Below are 17,346 nucleotides of genomic sequence, written 5' to 3'. Positions count from 1 at the left end.
TGTTCATTTTCACACATGCCAAACCATTATTCCACACTTGGCATATCTTTTTACCCTTCTGTAATGCTCTCTCTCACACTCACGCACACGCACACACACATGCACATTGATACAGTCTCCCTCTACTTAGTCATTCTGTTTGTGTCACACTGGCTGTGACTGCATAAAAACATAAAATACTGTGAGGGGGATCATAAGACGATAATGATCAGAGAAAATCTTGCCAAATATAGGCTTATGGACTTGAAATTTATCTGTGATGACACATTTCAGCACTCTTCAATACTACGAGTTAGATTTGTGAAGCAGCTTGCTCGTGTATAAATGATTTGCCCTCATCCAGAATATTTGTCATGCTGGAGAGCTTTCCAGCATCACTGCTCCATGCCTTACAGAGATTACTGCTGTTTAGTGGATGTATTTTATATATTTATTTTTTTAATCCGCCGAGGTGCCCCTTGGCACTGACAATACGCACAGTAAGGAGACAGGAAACAGTGCAGATTAGTGTTTAATTAGTCATTTGTTAATTATTCAGTTGTCCAGTCATCAATTGTTAAAAAACGAGACGTGACATTAATAATGGAAGCTGAGGCCCCAGTGGAAGCTGCAGTAAGACAACATTCGTTGTAACAAACTGGGAACATATTCAGGGTCATGTAACATGCATGAAGGCAGTTTCATGAGCTGATATATTCACATGACAATCCCATAAAGTCTCTGTATTTGTAAATAGAGACCAATTATCAATAGGAGAGTGCAGATCATTGTGAGCCGCTTTGGGGATTTGGTTGCTGGGTTGCAGGGATGCTAATGAGCAGAGCAACAGGAGGGGATCAGAACACACAATCAGAGATAAAAAGATAACGAGGGACAATGATCAATGAGTGTGATTCAATTTGGAACTCTATTAGATGTGTCAGAGTTGTGCACAGACAGATTCATCTCTGTTCTTCATGGGGGCGTCACAGACCTCATGCATGGGTGTTATCGTAGATAGAGGTGGCATCACCGAGCCCAAGTTCTGAAGAACAAAGGGACCTTTCAAATGATTTGTTTTACAGTAGCATGCAAGCCTCTAGCAAACCCTGTTTTCTCTTTCATACTCACACATACACACAAACACACAGCGGCGCTGGTAGCTTAGTATTCACACACGACCACATGGCTGTGAGGGAATAGCCCTGCAGTGGATGGAGAAGAGACGCATAATAGAAAAACTCATTTGAAAGGAACTCAGGAGCCCAGGACCACATTAAGCTCAGCCGCCGGCCTGAATGAAAGATCATGTTGAAATTGTCACAGTGTGTATGTATGTGTGTGAATGCGTTTGAGTGTGGTGGAGGGAGAAAGGCTGGGGGAAAAAAGACGACTGGATAAAAGCAGTGTAAATATGATAGAAAAAGATGTGAAAATCGAATAAAGAAGGCTGAGTGTGCAAAAGGAGGAACGTACTCAACACACTCCCCTGACTCTCCTGACTGACATTTTCTGGGTGTGTTTCCATCACTCACGCAATGAATTTTGCAGCCTGCAACTTAAACAAACTGTTTGCATTGCACTTTTAACAGTTATTGATTCTTCAGGACTATAGTATTATCCAGCCCTGAATATAAAGCACGCCGAGTAGGAATATTTAACAGCAGCTTGGGGAACTTCTACTTACTTTACCTACTTCACTTGAACAGCAGATGTTCTCAAACTTGCATAAACTGAAATGATACCACACAGCAGCCGATGAAATCTTTTATGCATCACAGTATCTCAGATCATGATCCCCCTTTTTGCCAGACAATCCCCTGTGTGAACGTCTGCATGTTCCAAAGCCCTCAGTCAGGGGAGCACTGCCTCTAATTCCACAGAGTGCGCTAACCTCCTTTTCCCCTTCTGCTCTGTCTCCGACTTGAATTTCCTACAGGCACTGCAATGAGTTTAGCCCATTTTCTTTCATTTTGTCGAGGTCAGACAGGAGGAACACCTGTGGGATTCAACCTTTGGAATAAAATCGTTCTTTTACTTTCTTATTCTTCACTTCCTTTGTCCCTCCTTTCCACCCCTATTTAGTCAAGGTCAAGGAGATTTTTCCCGGTACTCCCCTTTCCCAGTTACTCCTGCCTGCAGTGGTCTGCAGTGGTGTATCAAGCCAAATTGTCATGAAGAAATTGAAAATATGGACGTCCTGGGAAGGTCCAATACTGCATTTATGCAGCTTCATCCACACATTCTACTGTTTCTAAAATGCAGAGCAGGGGGTCACTGAATAAAACATCATCGGTTTCTCACTGTGGAAAGATTTACCTTGGACTGAACTCTATAAAATGAAATTCACCTGACGCACCGGCTTGGAGAGTGGCTGACCCTTCCAGTGACTTTAAAAATATATGCAATCACTGTGGAGCGCAACAATGCAGCAGAGAGGCGCATACAGATCACACACCTCGGGCTGCCTTTGCTCTTCTCAAGCTGCTTGGTGGAGCATATTTGGAGGTGTGACATCAGGTTGAGAAACATGTTGTTCTTAGGTCAGCCTGTCCATCTCTAGCCCTCTGCAGCGAGATAAAGCAGAACAGGCTGAGGGCAACTGTGGTGAAGTTTGCAAAACTAATAGTACGAGGTAAATTTGTTTTTAATTTGGAACAGCATGGGTCTAGTTACACCTTAAAAAGCCTAAATATGTTTTGGAAAATTAGGGTCTATCAGTTGGTCAGTTGAAGGTAAAACTACAAACTAGAATACCAGCTTATCATGCAGAGTTGTCTGATAATAATTATTAATGAAATTGTGCTTCAAATTAGGCAAGGGCAATACAGTGATGAAAATGATTAGTAGCAATAGACACAATTGATAGCAATGAGAGCAAGAAGTGCTTGATTTAAATGCATTAGATGCAAAGTGACATTAAAGCCAGCCCGATCTCACGAGGATTCGTGAAACTGTCACGTAAATTTTTGTTTCGGTTTCGTGCGCACCAACACGATTTCGTCATGTTTTTCGTGCCGCTCACCACGAAATGCGCACCAATGTATTTTAAACGGCGGACTTTTCGTGCCACTCAGAACGTATTTCAAACGAAGGGGTATATTATATTTTTAATGTAAAACCGTGGCGAATCCAACGCTATATTTTGCATGACATCGTCCCTAACCAAAACCCTAACCATAACCCTAACCATAACCTAACCATAACCTAACCATAACCCGGTGGTACACTTACCAATTTGCATAGGAATTTAAAGAATGTCCGATGGCCGCAAACGCGATCACACAAGCAGTATACGCCGATGGACAGCTTAGATCGCCATGAATCCGCCGGTATAAACCACTTTCAGATGTGATTACCACAGCGGGTTTCGTTGTGAGCAACACGATAAACATTTCGTGGTGAGCGGCACGAAAAACATGACGAAATCGTGTTGGTGCGCACGAAACCGAAACAAAAATTTACGTGACAGTTTCACGAATCCCCGTGAGACCGGGTTGTTAAAGCACATAATGAAAATGCAAACTGCAGTTGCATTAACAAACCCCAAGCATGCTCCCTTCTCTAGCATTTAAACATATCATATCCCTTGACAATGACAGGTGTTGCTCTCCCTGTGGCTGTGTGCAGGTCTCCTGAGGCATGCAAGTCCGCTGCTACCTGTGCTTTTCTGTGCCCTATCCACATACCCCCCTCTGGTAGGGACTAAGACCGGTGGGGAAAGACCCCTGCTCTTACAAAAATAGCCTCATCTTTAGGAAAAATGGTCACAACTTGATGAGCCTGTGTCATCCACTGCTTTCAATAAGTGACTTAGTCTGAATTTTGACGGACTTCAAATGTCGCAGAGGATGGTACAGGGTCCCTGTTAGATGACACCCAGTCCTGGTCAGCTACTCGGAACCCCAGTGCTGGTTGCCCTCCATGTATCTCAGCAATCCATAGTCAGAGACTCTAAAGTTAATGTTTACTTGTTCATCAAATCTATATTTTCTGACTTTCTTTATCTAATTTGTATAATATTACATATTTTTAAAAAATGATTCAAGCCAATTTATTTGTGGTTTTCATCTTACATTGTATAAATAAAGTGGTTAAATTCAAAGTGAGTCTGGCAAACTTAAAGCCCACCTTCTAACTCCTGCTCTTTATTAAACGGGTAATTAAAAATAATCAGTAATTTTCAGTATTGAGTGACTTGAAACATTTAATCTTGACAATGACAGTATTATTTCTGTTCTCTGATCCACGTGTCTCCACTGTTTCTCCCTCTCTTTTGCCTCTTATTTGTTCTGTTCCCTCATTTCTCTAATTGTAAATCCTCAGTTTCTTTCCTTGACTCATCTTCTCCTGTCCTAGTGCTTTGTATCAGAGATGTGAGAAGAGGAGGACAGGAGGACAGACAAGGAGAGAGGACTCAAAGCAACAGGTTTTAAACAAACGAGACATCCTCACCTCGGATGTAAAGTAAATTAAATATAAAGTGTGGCACAGCTGTATTGCCTGTTCATTGTTTTGTTTTAACCTACCGGTGTGTTTCATGAGCTCTGTCAGAAGAGCAGAACATGATAATTTACAGCATATCCTTACTTAGAATTCAATTTAAAACAAGGCAGAGTCTAAAGAGAATGCACAGATGTCATGATTATTTTTTTTCCCCTTTGCCACCTGTGTGGTAGTTGTGGCACACAAAATAGTACTATACACACAAAAAAGTGACATATATTGTGTTTGAGTGATGTATATCACATAATATACAACTGTCAATCCTGCTCCCAACATGGTTTATACATTCCAGGCATACGTCACATCTCTTTTATGTCACTGGTGCAGAAAAGACGTCATTGAGGTGAGAGAAATACATTATGGCACAAAACTCCTTCAGCCAGCCTTTTTGATCTTGAACCTCTCTCCTCGAGATGCCTTTTAGGAATTGGGATGTCCTTTGTGATGGTGCACCAAGATTCATTTCCAGGTTGTGCACCGGAGAACAGAGCAGACAATAGCTGGGTTTCCATTACAGTTTTTCGCAAAATAAAAGCGACATTTCTAAAATTTTGACAAAGTATATTTGCGCTTTAAACGTGTTTCCATTGAAGGTTGTTCTGGGCAGAAGCATCGTAACTCTTGTAAAATATCATCCCGCAAGATTTCACTGCAGGAAGATGGACGCCCAAAACCTGTTTCTATCTCCTTATAACACTCTGCATCCCTCTGCTGTGTGCTGTCTAGTATGGCAGTGATGTTTTTCTCAAGAATAATGGCAAGAAAAGCCTCGGTCTCATCTTCTGTCCACACGTACCACGCCATGTTTACTCTGAGAGAACTGGTCATGTGACCAGGTACGTCACGTCTGGTGACGTATAATTGCGGAAAAAGTGTTTCCATTGCGCTTTTGCGATATTTTTCAATATCGAAACGTCTGAAAAACCACCTCATGAGAGCGTAAAAACCTTTTAGCGATATTTTAGTCCTTTTTCGAAATTCAGGTGTTTCCATTACCGTTTTTTTATTGCGCTATTTACTTTTTGCGTAAATCTAAGGGTAATGGAAACACAGCTAATAAGGCTGAAATTAGTGAAATGAGATGAGCCCTTTGTGTTTCTACATCCACTTGCTGCTGTTCATCACTTCACTTCTTTCCACACTGCACTGTCTGCTCCTGTGGTAGTATCGTCAGCCAAACTCTGCTTGTAGTTTTTTTGCTCCCCACTGTTTTTGCTCTCGGTCTTGCTCCAGCTTCATTGTGTCCCCGGTTCCAGTCACCTCCGGTCACCTCCTTGCCAACTTGCTGCCACTACCGAGCTCCAGCCTGCAACTCACAGTGTCAGGCGCCACCTCTCTGGTCTCCAGACAGTCAGCTGGCCATTCACCCAGCCTCACGCCATGCTCTGAGCCACCCTACATCCAGCTTCTCACTTCTCAGGATTACCTGCCTCTTCTCTGGATTCCACTCCTGGCTGCACTCTCACTACTAAGACTGTTTAAAATAACCCCTTAAACTGTGAGGCTAGGTTTTACATTTGGGTCCAGAAATCTACTTTTTCCCCCATTGCTTTTCATGAAACCACTCTTATGAGGTAAATAAAGGCAGACACGGATTATACTGAGAATAATGATTTAGGTCAAAGTTAACCACAGTATCAATTACAGACATTGAACACTTCACTGTAATTAGGTGCAGAGTGTATCCTGCCCCTAGAGTGGACAAGGCAGTGATGGTTTGTAGAAAACCACGAAAAAAGGTATAAAAAGACACCACATGAGCCAGTCTAGTTCTATAAACTGCCAATAAATAGCAGACTTCTTTTTTATTATCATTATTATAGCTTTACACGTTGCTCTTGTGCATAAAAAGCCATGTGCACTGTCTAAGTTGGGTTTATTGGAGTAGAAAAGCTAATTATTAGAGAATGCATTTCCTATTAATGAACAGCCCTGATGTTTGATAGTAGGTCACCAGGGGAAAGAAATGTGTGGCTAATTGAAAAAAAATACTCAAATTGAAATGATTTCAACGTTAGTAGCCTGTGATACACACTTCTCTTGAATTCTAATGTTTGCAAATTGATTAGGCTGAACTCGCCTGTGTTTTTCACCCATCCTCTATCAACGGCAGCTGCTTAAACTACAGATAGATCTCACAATGTCTGACCCGCGTGACTTGGAATGGGCTTAACAATCAATTCCTGTAGTGAGTTCTTATTGAGTTGCGATCAAGATTTCTGCTTTGTTCTGTCTTCTCTCACGGTTGCCTGGCCTGCGGAATTCAAAGGTCAAGGAACCATTCAGAAAGCTTTAATTAGCTTTCTCAAGCTAATGAGTTCTCAGGCATCATACAAATTGTTCTGTCAAACCCTGACTTTGAGCCAGCTCCTGCCAGCCCGGATTGTTTGGGTGTGAGCTCCACAGAATAAAGGAGTTTTAATCATGTTCAAATTCATTACTCCGCAAATGAGTAATATTTCATTCTTCTCAGTCATTTGGTGACTTATTCGTAGTTAAAGCTGCACCTCTGCCGGCCTGTTTAGTGTGACGCCCATCATCATTACACGGGATGGATCCATCCCTTGTACAGTTTGAGGGGAAACTCTACTAACAAATCGAAGCTGATGGACTGAGCAGGAAAAGGAGGCGACACAGGGAAAAAAAAAAAAGTAATTTCAGACTTGGACTAAATTCCAGCATTGACTGCCTCCATGAAGACAGCGGGGCAGAGAGGAAGCTCAGACAAAAATATGAGCTTTGGTTTAACCATGAAATATGACAGTCTGACCCCATTCCCTTTTCCCCCGATCTAATTCAGCTCGGACTAAATGGGGATGCGTATAGCCTAAACCGATAACTTGCTGGACCTGAAGTATCTTTTTAGAAGCATTTTCCAGGGAATTGAATTTCAATCGTGTGAGCGGTAAATGAGGAGGAGATTTATGTGGCTGCGCGTGGGAAAAAAAAGGGGGTATATCAAGACGGCAGTAGCAGTCGCTTTACACTTTGTCACATTCACAAAGAAAGCATTAGGGCTTTGACCCACTTCAAACAGGGACAGAACAATGCTGCTGGTCTCTGTGCTGGCATAATGGTTGTTGCCATCATCCTTGTCAAATTTATTCTCACTGACGTCGTCATCATTTTCATGAGGGAAATTTTGCCCCGAGATTATTATGCTGCTATAAATCTTGTGACTGTCTGTGCATGTTTCTTAATTCCCATGTCATGCAGTATCACGGTGCTTGATGCAGTTTTCAGCTGAGAAGGGCTGTTCCCAAGAAGAGTCATACAGTAAGAGGGCCGCCTGTTATTTACCTCTCTCCGTCTCTTTCTCTCTGTTTCTCCATCTCTCTCTCTCTCACTAGCTTCTCATGTGAGACGGATAGAGTTTGGAGCACAGCCACTCGATGTCAGGTCCCAGCTAATGGAATCAACATGGTTGACGGATAAACCCATCGAAAATAAGTTGTCAGAGAGCTGTGGGCCCTTCATCAACCTCCCTGCCATGTGCCTTGACCCCTCCCAACGCCATATCAGGAGGCTGTTTTATCTTCAGTCTGCTGAAATTACGTTTCAGGTTTTTATTTATTAATGGATATTTTTGTTCTCGGTCACCTAAACAATCGGGTTGTGGTTGTCGTTTGGGTCAGAAAGATGCTCTGATGAATGAGTTCACTGTCCAGGGACTTAAGGTTAGTCATCCAGCTGCACGTACAGTGTGATTCATTTAAGGTGTAGTTAGACATTTCGCTTAGTGTGCTTATTTACTTTCTTGTAGTAAGCAGAAAAAAATTGGGGCCACTTTCATGACTATATGCTAAATATGTAGATACAGCCAGCAGCTGATTACCTGTTTGGGAAACAGCTAGACTGGATCTTTTGAAAGTGAACAAAATTTTCCAAATAATATCTCTAAAGCTCAGTAATTAAAATGTGAAACTTTGTTTCATTTGTGCAAAATCAGACGTGCAACGTGATGTAATTATTGAGTGAATTTTGAGGTAAGAATAATAGGATGCTTGGTGTCATCAGAAGGTAGCACTATAGGCTACGCTACACATAGATGGAATCAAAAGCGCAGAGCAAGACAGAAAAAAACTAACGCAAAGAAGGCTATGAAACAAACAAAGCTACAAAACGTTGGCCATCTATGAAAGACAATATAGAGTGGAGTCTTTAGGATTTGTTTTCAATTGGGCAAGTTATAATTTTATTTTTTATTTTTAGATCAGTTGGTATGCCGTATGCAGACAATGACAACAAAAGAAACGGAAGCAGGTGATGCATCGAAATAGGTCTTTTCATTTACTGCGAAGGATGTCAGCTATTTATCGTTAAAGTCAAAAACCACCTCAAGCAAGCATAAAAACTTTATTGTGAAATTGGGAAAGTTTTTGACAAATGTCTCCATTTCCATTAACATTTCCTCATGTGATACACCAAAATAAAATAAATAATAACAATAATAATAAAAATGTGTTAAGGAAACATGGCTTCTTTGTGGTTTGTGGTTTTCACAAGGGAATACGTCCTGGACTATTTCTTGGCTGGGTGCACTGACTTCTGAGTTTCCAGAGGCTACATGGCAATCTCAAAGTGATCTCAGAGATGCTGCACCCACTCACAAAAAACATTTCAGTTTTTGCATGAATAAAGCCAGTAACAAAAATAACAGTATGTTAATGGGTGAGTTTTAAAAGTGCTGGAAAGTTGGATTCTGTCACCTTCAAGCATGGCCAAGCTAGCGTTTCCCCACTAATTCATCGGTTTTTACTAACAGCTTACCACAGGAGTGGTATCAGCACGAGTCCTCAAGCTACAAACTATTCCTTTAACGAAAACAAAATGAGGTATACATTTAGGAATACTGAATGAAGTAGCCCACACTGCAGATTTGAATTAATTTACATATGGACAAATTTATGGAGAGGTGGAAGAAAAGGTGAGATAAGAAAAGTAAGGCTGAGGTAAACCTGAGAAAAAACACCCGTCCAAATACCAAGAGCATAAACAAAGACCTTGTGTTTGTCCGGTTAAATAATTCTCCGACTGTGTGATGTGTACTTTCCACCAGGTAGTACAAATTTTCGCAGTCTAAATCTGGCCAGCAGAGATAGAGGGAAAGAGACTGACTGTACAGCTCCTGAGCTCAGAAACACGCCTGCTCTCTTTCCAGAATGTACTAAAAGCTTTGCTTACTTTATGCCTTAAAGTATCTAATATTCTGAGCTTGAATTTTGTACATGTACTGAATTAATCAATACTGTATGTGCGTAAAAGAAATGTCTCACCCCGACTACATTCACCGTAGGCTTATTATATGAACAATACATCACCCACAGCTGTCTCCAAGAGATGGATCCAAACAGAGGAAAACCTGAAGACTGCAGTATCTGCTTTATGTTCAAGGAAAATATCCTTCTGGAGAGGTTTCTTTTCTTTTAAATTTGTTATTCCACATCTACAGCACAGCATGGTATGAGTTTTTCTCATATGATGTAACCCTCACTCAGTTGCCAGAATCCATGAAAACAGTTGCACTCAGTGCCAACCTGCTGCTACATTCCGTTACTTAGAGCATCTGGGCCGATCTGTCAAACAGAGGAGGCTGCCTGTCTCTTTCATCCAGTATCTGTTTTTTTTTTTTTTTTTTAGAAAAGTCTATGAGTTTGACTTGATTAACAAGATGCATTCAATGTACACAAGTAGAACAACTAGGTCAAGGATCTCACACATCCACCGCATCCTTAAGCTTTCTGCACAGTACATCTAAGCTCCACCAGGAGCCACTGTAGATCCATGTGTGCTGCAGTTACACACAAGCAGACTTGGGGAGGGGGATAAAAGAGTGGGGGGCATGCGGGAAGGTAAAAAGAGCTCAATGTATTAGATCAGCCACCCCACTGGTTTTGTATACTGACAGCTGTGCTCTATAACCCACTTGACAAGATTAAAAGTCCAAACATATAAACAAATAGACAATCTGCATCCTGGCTTGCAGAGGCTCAGTCATCGAGCCTGGCTCCCTCCCTGCATCTTCTCCTGCACCTTGTGAACTGCAGATGAGACGGGGGAGAAAAAGTGTTGGGGAGCATAATTTAAGGCTGCTTATAAGATCACAAAATGTGACCTACTTCAATGTTGCGCCGTCTAAAAGACGCAAGATTCTAATAATATTTCAGGAGACACTTCTTCATAAATCCTGAATAATATTCCGTGCGTGCGGAGCGATTGCAATCCCTAACCTCCGTGTGCTTGGCTTGTGGGTGCCGGTGCATGGCTGTGGCATTGTTTGCAGACAGAAAGAGCAAAAGAAAGCAAGATGGAGAGAAATGACTGATGACAGATCCACGATGCTCAGCAGTACATCTCTCACTATACGACCGTATAGCTGGGCCTCCTCCGAGCTAAGGCATCCATCCATCCGTCCTCGTGCTCACTGACGCTTTGTGTGTTTTGTTTAGTTTGTTTGTTCTGACATGTTAATGGGACAACTGATGGACTGGCAGCCTGATCCAGCTAGAGGGGCAGGGACTACTGGGTTTATTTTATTCTGACAGCGAGAGGGAAGGTCAGCATGCTCATAGCTCACCTGCCTTCTCCTGTCTTTCTCTCTGTCTCGCTTTTCTGCTCGCTCCCATCCTTTCTATCTGATTTCTGCCTTTGTCTCGTTCACTTCCATCTCCTTCGGAGTGTTTTTGGGCACATCCGTCTCGGCTCATTTCCTCTCCCATGTTTAGAGCTCTTTTGAAACATTTCCCCAATGATTGACCGACGGCTGCAAGGGAAATTGGGACACCAAATTAGATGAACTACGATGCAATACCGAAAGTAATACCCTATAAAAAATGGAACAGAAGCTCAAAAAACACCTACTGCAAGGGGAAAAAAGTGAAAGATTTCTACAGCCTGCAGACTGCCAGGAGGAAGAATGTTTTGAAAGTAAGTACACTGGAAGAAGATGCAATCTAAACGTAGACAGAAGCAGACACAGTTGAATCTGAAAGTGCATACTGACTTTAAAGCAGCAGTCTATCAAATATTCTGTACGCATGAATGGAAGTATATCACACACACACACATACATGATGGTGGCATCGTTTTGAAAAGAATTCTCCGTATGATTTGACGTGTCCTAATTCTATACAGCTGCTGGAAGCAGGTAAGCATTAATGGCCGACCAGAAAGGCCTGTGTGCTGCAAGAAGTCCAGAGCCCATTAGATTGCTGGGACAGGAGGTGATGGAGGAGGTGGGTAAGTCAGTGTGAGAGCCACAGTACAGCCACGCACAGCTAATGGTGCTGAAGAGCACAGCAGCACTCCACAAGTCACCTTTTCCAACACTTTCATCTGCTTCAGGCCAGAGCGAGCAGCAAAAGAGAATGTTGACCGGTGACACAGACAGGTCAGGTGGGTTTCTGTGCATCCAGGTGCATCCAGAAAACCACTGACCCTTCACGTAAAAGCAGTAATTTGCAGGTTTGATGCTGAATACTTGGTTGAAATGGATCCTTTCGCTGGTGTCCATTTAGCTAAAATTCGGTTTGCAGTGAGATAGAAGCTGTGTGTGTCACGACGATGACAAACGATTGAAAATAAGCCGCCAATTAATTCTGTAATAATGGCAAAATATTTCAGAAATTGTAGTTGACACTTGCAGCCTCAGTGACAACAATCTAAACCGTTTTGGATGAATTACAAACATCATTTATCGAAATCATTGCTCAGCTCCACACTTGTCAGAGCAATTGTCACATGACTTGTGGGTAATAATGTGGAAACAAATGAAGTCATCTAAATCGGCGGCACTTTTGTTCTCGGTAAATGGAGCCAATCATGTACAGTCACTGGATTTCAGACTAATATTTCATTATGTTCCCATGGCAGTGGCTGCACTGTTCTTGCAAATGAAGTGTAGAACTGCAATGATTTGTCGATTAATCGCTCAATAGAAAATTAATTGGCAACTTTTTTGATAAATCGGGAAAATGCTTTCATGTTTGACAGTTGTTAATTTGTTGAAGAATTAAAGATTCAGTGCGATGAATCATCCTATCTCCCTCAAAACACTTTTTCCAAGCAGAAATCCTTCGTTCAATGTTACTTCGTAGTCCCAATAAAGGACATGTAAGGTTTGCATTAAATTAACTTAAACAATGTATTAATTAATACTTCTATATACAAAAAGGCTTTTTGCTTTCTTATTGATACTAGTAATATGAGTTTCAGACAATACAGACAATTCATCTCTGGTAAAAAATAAATAAATAAAAAATATGTACAAGGGATCCTTTGTGCTATGTGTAATCAATATAAACAACTGTCTCCATGCCTTTAATAAATTGTGCCAAATCTTTCATTCAAACATTCTTCTGCACTGGTGACAGTTTGTGATGCATGATGCGTTTCTTATATTAATTTCTGTGTTGTTTGTTTTTACTGATGTGACAAAGACACTTTTTTGCCTAGTAAGACAAAGTTATCTGGTTGTTTTTAGGGCTTAGTTGGCACATAAACCAAAATACATGGAATACACCATATTTTCAAAATACCTGTGGACATGTGGACACATTCTAAGAGGCTCTTTACACAAAGTTATCTTAATGTTGACGCAGTGAGTATTGAAGTGAACACAGACAGTGACAGACAGAGCTGGATGATTAGTGGTGCTACATAAGAACCAGGGATTAAGCTTGTTGACTTAGACAAATGTGTTTTGTAAGATCATTATTTTCTGTGATGAGGGAATCCTAATTTCTAAACCCTTGGATGCGTAAATCAGTTCATTAGCAGCTGAGACTTATCAAATATTTCATTTTCCAACTAAACACTGTCTGGCTCTCCCCAAACTATTTGTGTTAAAAATAAAAACAAAACAAAAAAAACAAAACAAGAAGTTTTACCAAACTTGGACCGCCCGGTGACAAAGATGACCCCTGTGACCTTGAAAATGAGGCCAAGGTCACCAAATGCGAACTTGACCTGTGTCTTATTATGGTACACCTGTGTACCAAATATGGTGAGGCTACATCAATATTTTATCGAGTTATCGCACGGAAACCAAATTGTTACAGACAAACAAGCAACCAACCAACCAACCAAGACCATGCAGCTCAAAACAATACCTTCCGGAAAACGGTGTTTGCCGGGCGGTAGCAAAAGTCAGAAGGGTCAACTGGAGAATGCATAGATTATTCTCTGTCTTCATATTAAGTTGAGAATCTAACATTGGAAAATTTTGTAATATATCAACACAAAAATATAAATAAGAGTTTCTTTTCTTGATTAATCAGTTGTCAAATTGCATATATGACTAATATGCAATAAACAGCTGCAAAGCAAATCACTAATATTGCAATTTACAAAATACATTATGCAGCCAGTCCAGCCCATGATCTAAATATTGTGTTATTGATTTTACAAGTCTATGCGTTCCTCCATGTGAGAGATGGTCACACTTTTGATGGTGTATCTTGGTAATGCACCATCACATATTTTAATTACACAATGAATACTGAACTGATGTGCAATGCATCTCAAATCCAATTACAGCATCTGTCTGAAAAATCGCAATTAGTTGTTTTCTCCAAATCGTTCGCCGCTACTAATCAATTAATCACATTGTTTCAGATGTAATTCTAACACGGGTATTTGAGACCAGAAGATGTAAATCAACGCAAACGCTGCTGACTATTTTGACCAGCCACTTCTCCCAAGTGGACGGAATGTAATGGAAATCACTATCAAGTTTCTGAAATTGCACAAGTCCATACAAAGTGAAATGATGCTGTAATGTGATCTGACCTGACATTTTGGAACAGCCACTGAGCTCCGAAAAGATCAAGATTTTCAGCGTTGAATAAGATAGAACAAACAAAATGAGCCCAATCAAGAAAATCGCAGAGACCTTTTCCAAAAAAGCAGTCATTAGAAACAGAGATTACAGGCTAGAGAGTGAAAATCAAGGAGAAAAGGGGAAGATAGAAAGACCAAGACAGAGAGAAAAAGGACAGCAAGAATAAAGCTTGTTGTTTTCTGCCAATCCTTAATTATCTGTCTCCGTTTATTTACTCTCCATCCATCCCTTTAAAGCTGCAGGGCCTTTAACACCCTTAATCAACCTCTCTCCCCAGCAGCGCCTGTAGCATCTTCACTCGCCTACGTAATTGACTCTTCGTGTTTGAGAGGCAATAAAAGTTTATGACTATTAAACATAACATCAAGCGGGCTGTCTTTTTACCAAACTATTAGCGGAGGGAAGGCACGTTGTGAACCGATAATTAATTGCTTACTCTGGGGAAGCCTAATTACCAATTGTTGGTGTTATTAGCTGATTAGCGGGTGGATTTGACAGCCCTGAAACGCTGTCAGTTGACAGAAGAGAGAATGGGGCATCCATTGGTGCTCGGAGGTGCTGGCATAATTGGTCCTTATTTTTTGAAGTACACAGCTTGCACAGCCTCATGGCAGCAGGGACTGACAGAGCTCTGACAAATCCTAGGGCTTCTTGTTGATTTAATAGTGCTTGACCTGAAAAAAAAAAAAGGCAAAAGGATAATTGATTGCTTGTTTAAGCTCAGATGATCTGAGTCACGTGTTGGATACTTGTGTGAATTATGCAATACATGAGACGTGTGGTATAGCAATTGACAAGTAATCAAGTGCTTCTCAGTGTGCTGCAGCCCTCCAGGACACTTATATTCAACACAATCTCATCCAGGTGACACCTTGGGGTCAGAACATATAGAAATCGACAATAGCCACTCTCCTCTCCTCTGTATAATTGGGTGTATTTTTAGGGATCGGCTGGAAATTGATATGGGAGACAGGGGCGCTGCTCAGTGATCCATCCTTTGGTGCCAACCTTGGTGGCCGCAGTGACAAATTTAGACATAGAGCGTTCTCTTCCACCAAATTAGATCAGGCCAATGGGCCATGAAAAACTTGTCTCCGTGTCCCTGGGAACAAGTGAAAGCCAAACTGCGAAAGAAATTATCTTCCCAAGACAGAAACTCTATCAAGACTTCTGCACTCAAACACATTATCGAACCGTGATGTGAACACACATAAATGATGCCGGTTGAAATAATTGTGTTTAGTTACATTTGTGTTTGAGCCATTAAATGTAGATTAAAGAAGAAAAATGTATGCACATGGTAGGTAAAAGTTACATTTAGAATCATGTTTTGGTATCTACCCTACAAACTTGTCTTTAAGTTGTCCAAACTGTAACTACAGACTAGATAAATATCTGTAAAAAGCTTCATTAAGTCAAGTCCAAGATCACTCTCATTTTCACTAATTCCTTCCTCGCATTGGTCCACACCACAAATGTGTGATGTTTTTTAGGAGCGATTCATGATGCAGAACTCACTGCCCTAGCAACTTAAAACACAGCCCAGAGATTTGTGTTTAGCTTTTGCATACATGTACCCAAACCACTATCTTCTCACAAAACCTCTCCAACTAGTTTTTTGTGCCTGATCTCAACCAAGAATTTCTGCAGCGTGAACAAAAGTAAATAACCACAGAAGCTGCAAACTGTGAAAACTGCAAATGCAAAGTGAAACAGAAAACAGGGACTAAAGAAATAAAAGTAATCAGCAACTGACAAGCATTTGAACCGTTGTATTTTACCTCATACCAGGAGCTTTTCCTGAACCAAATGTTCTATGGGACATATGACACAACAGTCACGTCATGCTCACAGATAAAATAATAATAATTAGCAGAAAAAAACATCATTTAACAATTTTACAGTCTTGATTCGTGTCAAGAATGCACCAAGTCGTGTGTTTAAGTATGAGACTCCATTGTTTTCTGTCACATTCACCAGTGGCATGGCTCAATGGGTAGAGTGGCCGTCTTGCAACCAGAGGGTCACTGGTTTGATCCTTGGCCTGGAGAGCTCATGTTGAGGTGTCCCTGAGCAAGACACCAAACCCCTGATTGCTCCTGATGAACCATGGCTAGCCCCTTACATGGCAGCTTCCCCCATCAGTATGCGATAGGAATTCTGTTGTACTCCGCATAAAGATGTTCTTCCTCTCTTTTTTTCCCCCAGGTATTTTAAGATACCATCTTGAACTCTTGCAAATTATACTGAAAATTATTCACCAGTTGCTGACATTTTAGAAAAGGCACTTAATAAAGAAAATAATCAGCATCCATCCATTCATTAACCATACTCCTCTACACCCCAATCCATCACAGAGATAATACAGAGACACACAACAGAGCATGCTCACACTCACACCTGAGGCCAATTTGAAGCACCAATTAACCTACCTTAACTCTGAACCTTATTGTTGTGCTCGCCTCTTTGCCATCAATAACCTGCATATTAATTAATAATCAAAATATGTCACATCACATTTAACAGTTAGACTACTAATTTTGAAATATGACATTTATGTTTGCAGTGTTACTTTGAAGATCAAAGGCATCACAGGAGCAATTCTTTGTCTTGTGACATGCTGATATTGCATAGTATATTAAGTTCTTTTGTTGTACGTGCTAAAGTAGATTTAGTGGGGTGTTTCCTGTCTGTACAGTCCTTTATGGCATATTTGCAACAAAGGGACATAGATATAAACTCATGCTGAATTCTACCAATACAGTGCATGGTTGTTGTGATATGGTGGCACTGAGAAGAAAAACAAGCCCCAAAGAGATACTCAATGAAAGACTGCTGGAAACGAAGCAATAACAGAGAGAGAACGGAGACAGAAGATAATATTAGGGTAAGAAGCCTTATTTTTCCCTGTCCTCCACACAGGCTGCAATTCCAGAGCAGATTATTTCTCTAAGTGCTCCATAAAAGCTGCTGCAGAGACTTAAGACTTGTTGCATTATTGAAAGGAGGAATGGAAAGTC

This window comes from Acanthochromis polyacanthus, chromosome 11 (genome assembly GCF_021347895.1).
Source record: "Acanthochromis polyacanthus isolate Apoly-LR-REF ecotype Palm Island chromosome 11, KAUST_Apoly_ChrSc, whole genome shotgun sequence".
NCBI lineage: Eukaryota > Metazoa > Chordata > Actinopteri > Pomacentridae > Acanthochromis > Acanthochromis polyacanthus.
Note: the sequence above shows the minus strand (reverse complement) of the source record.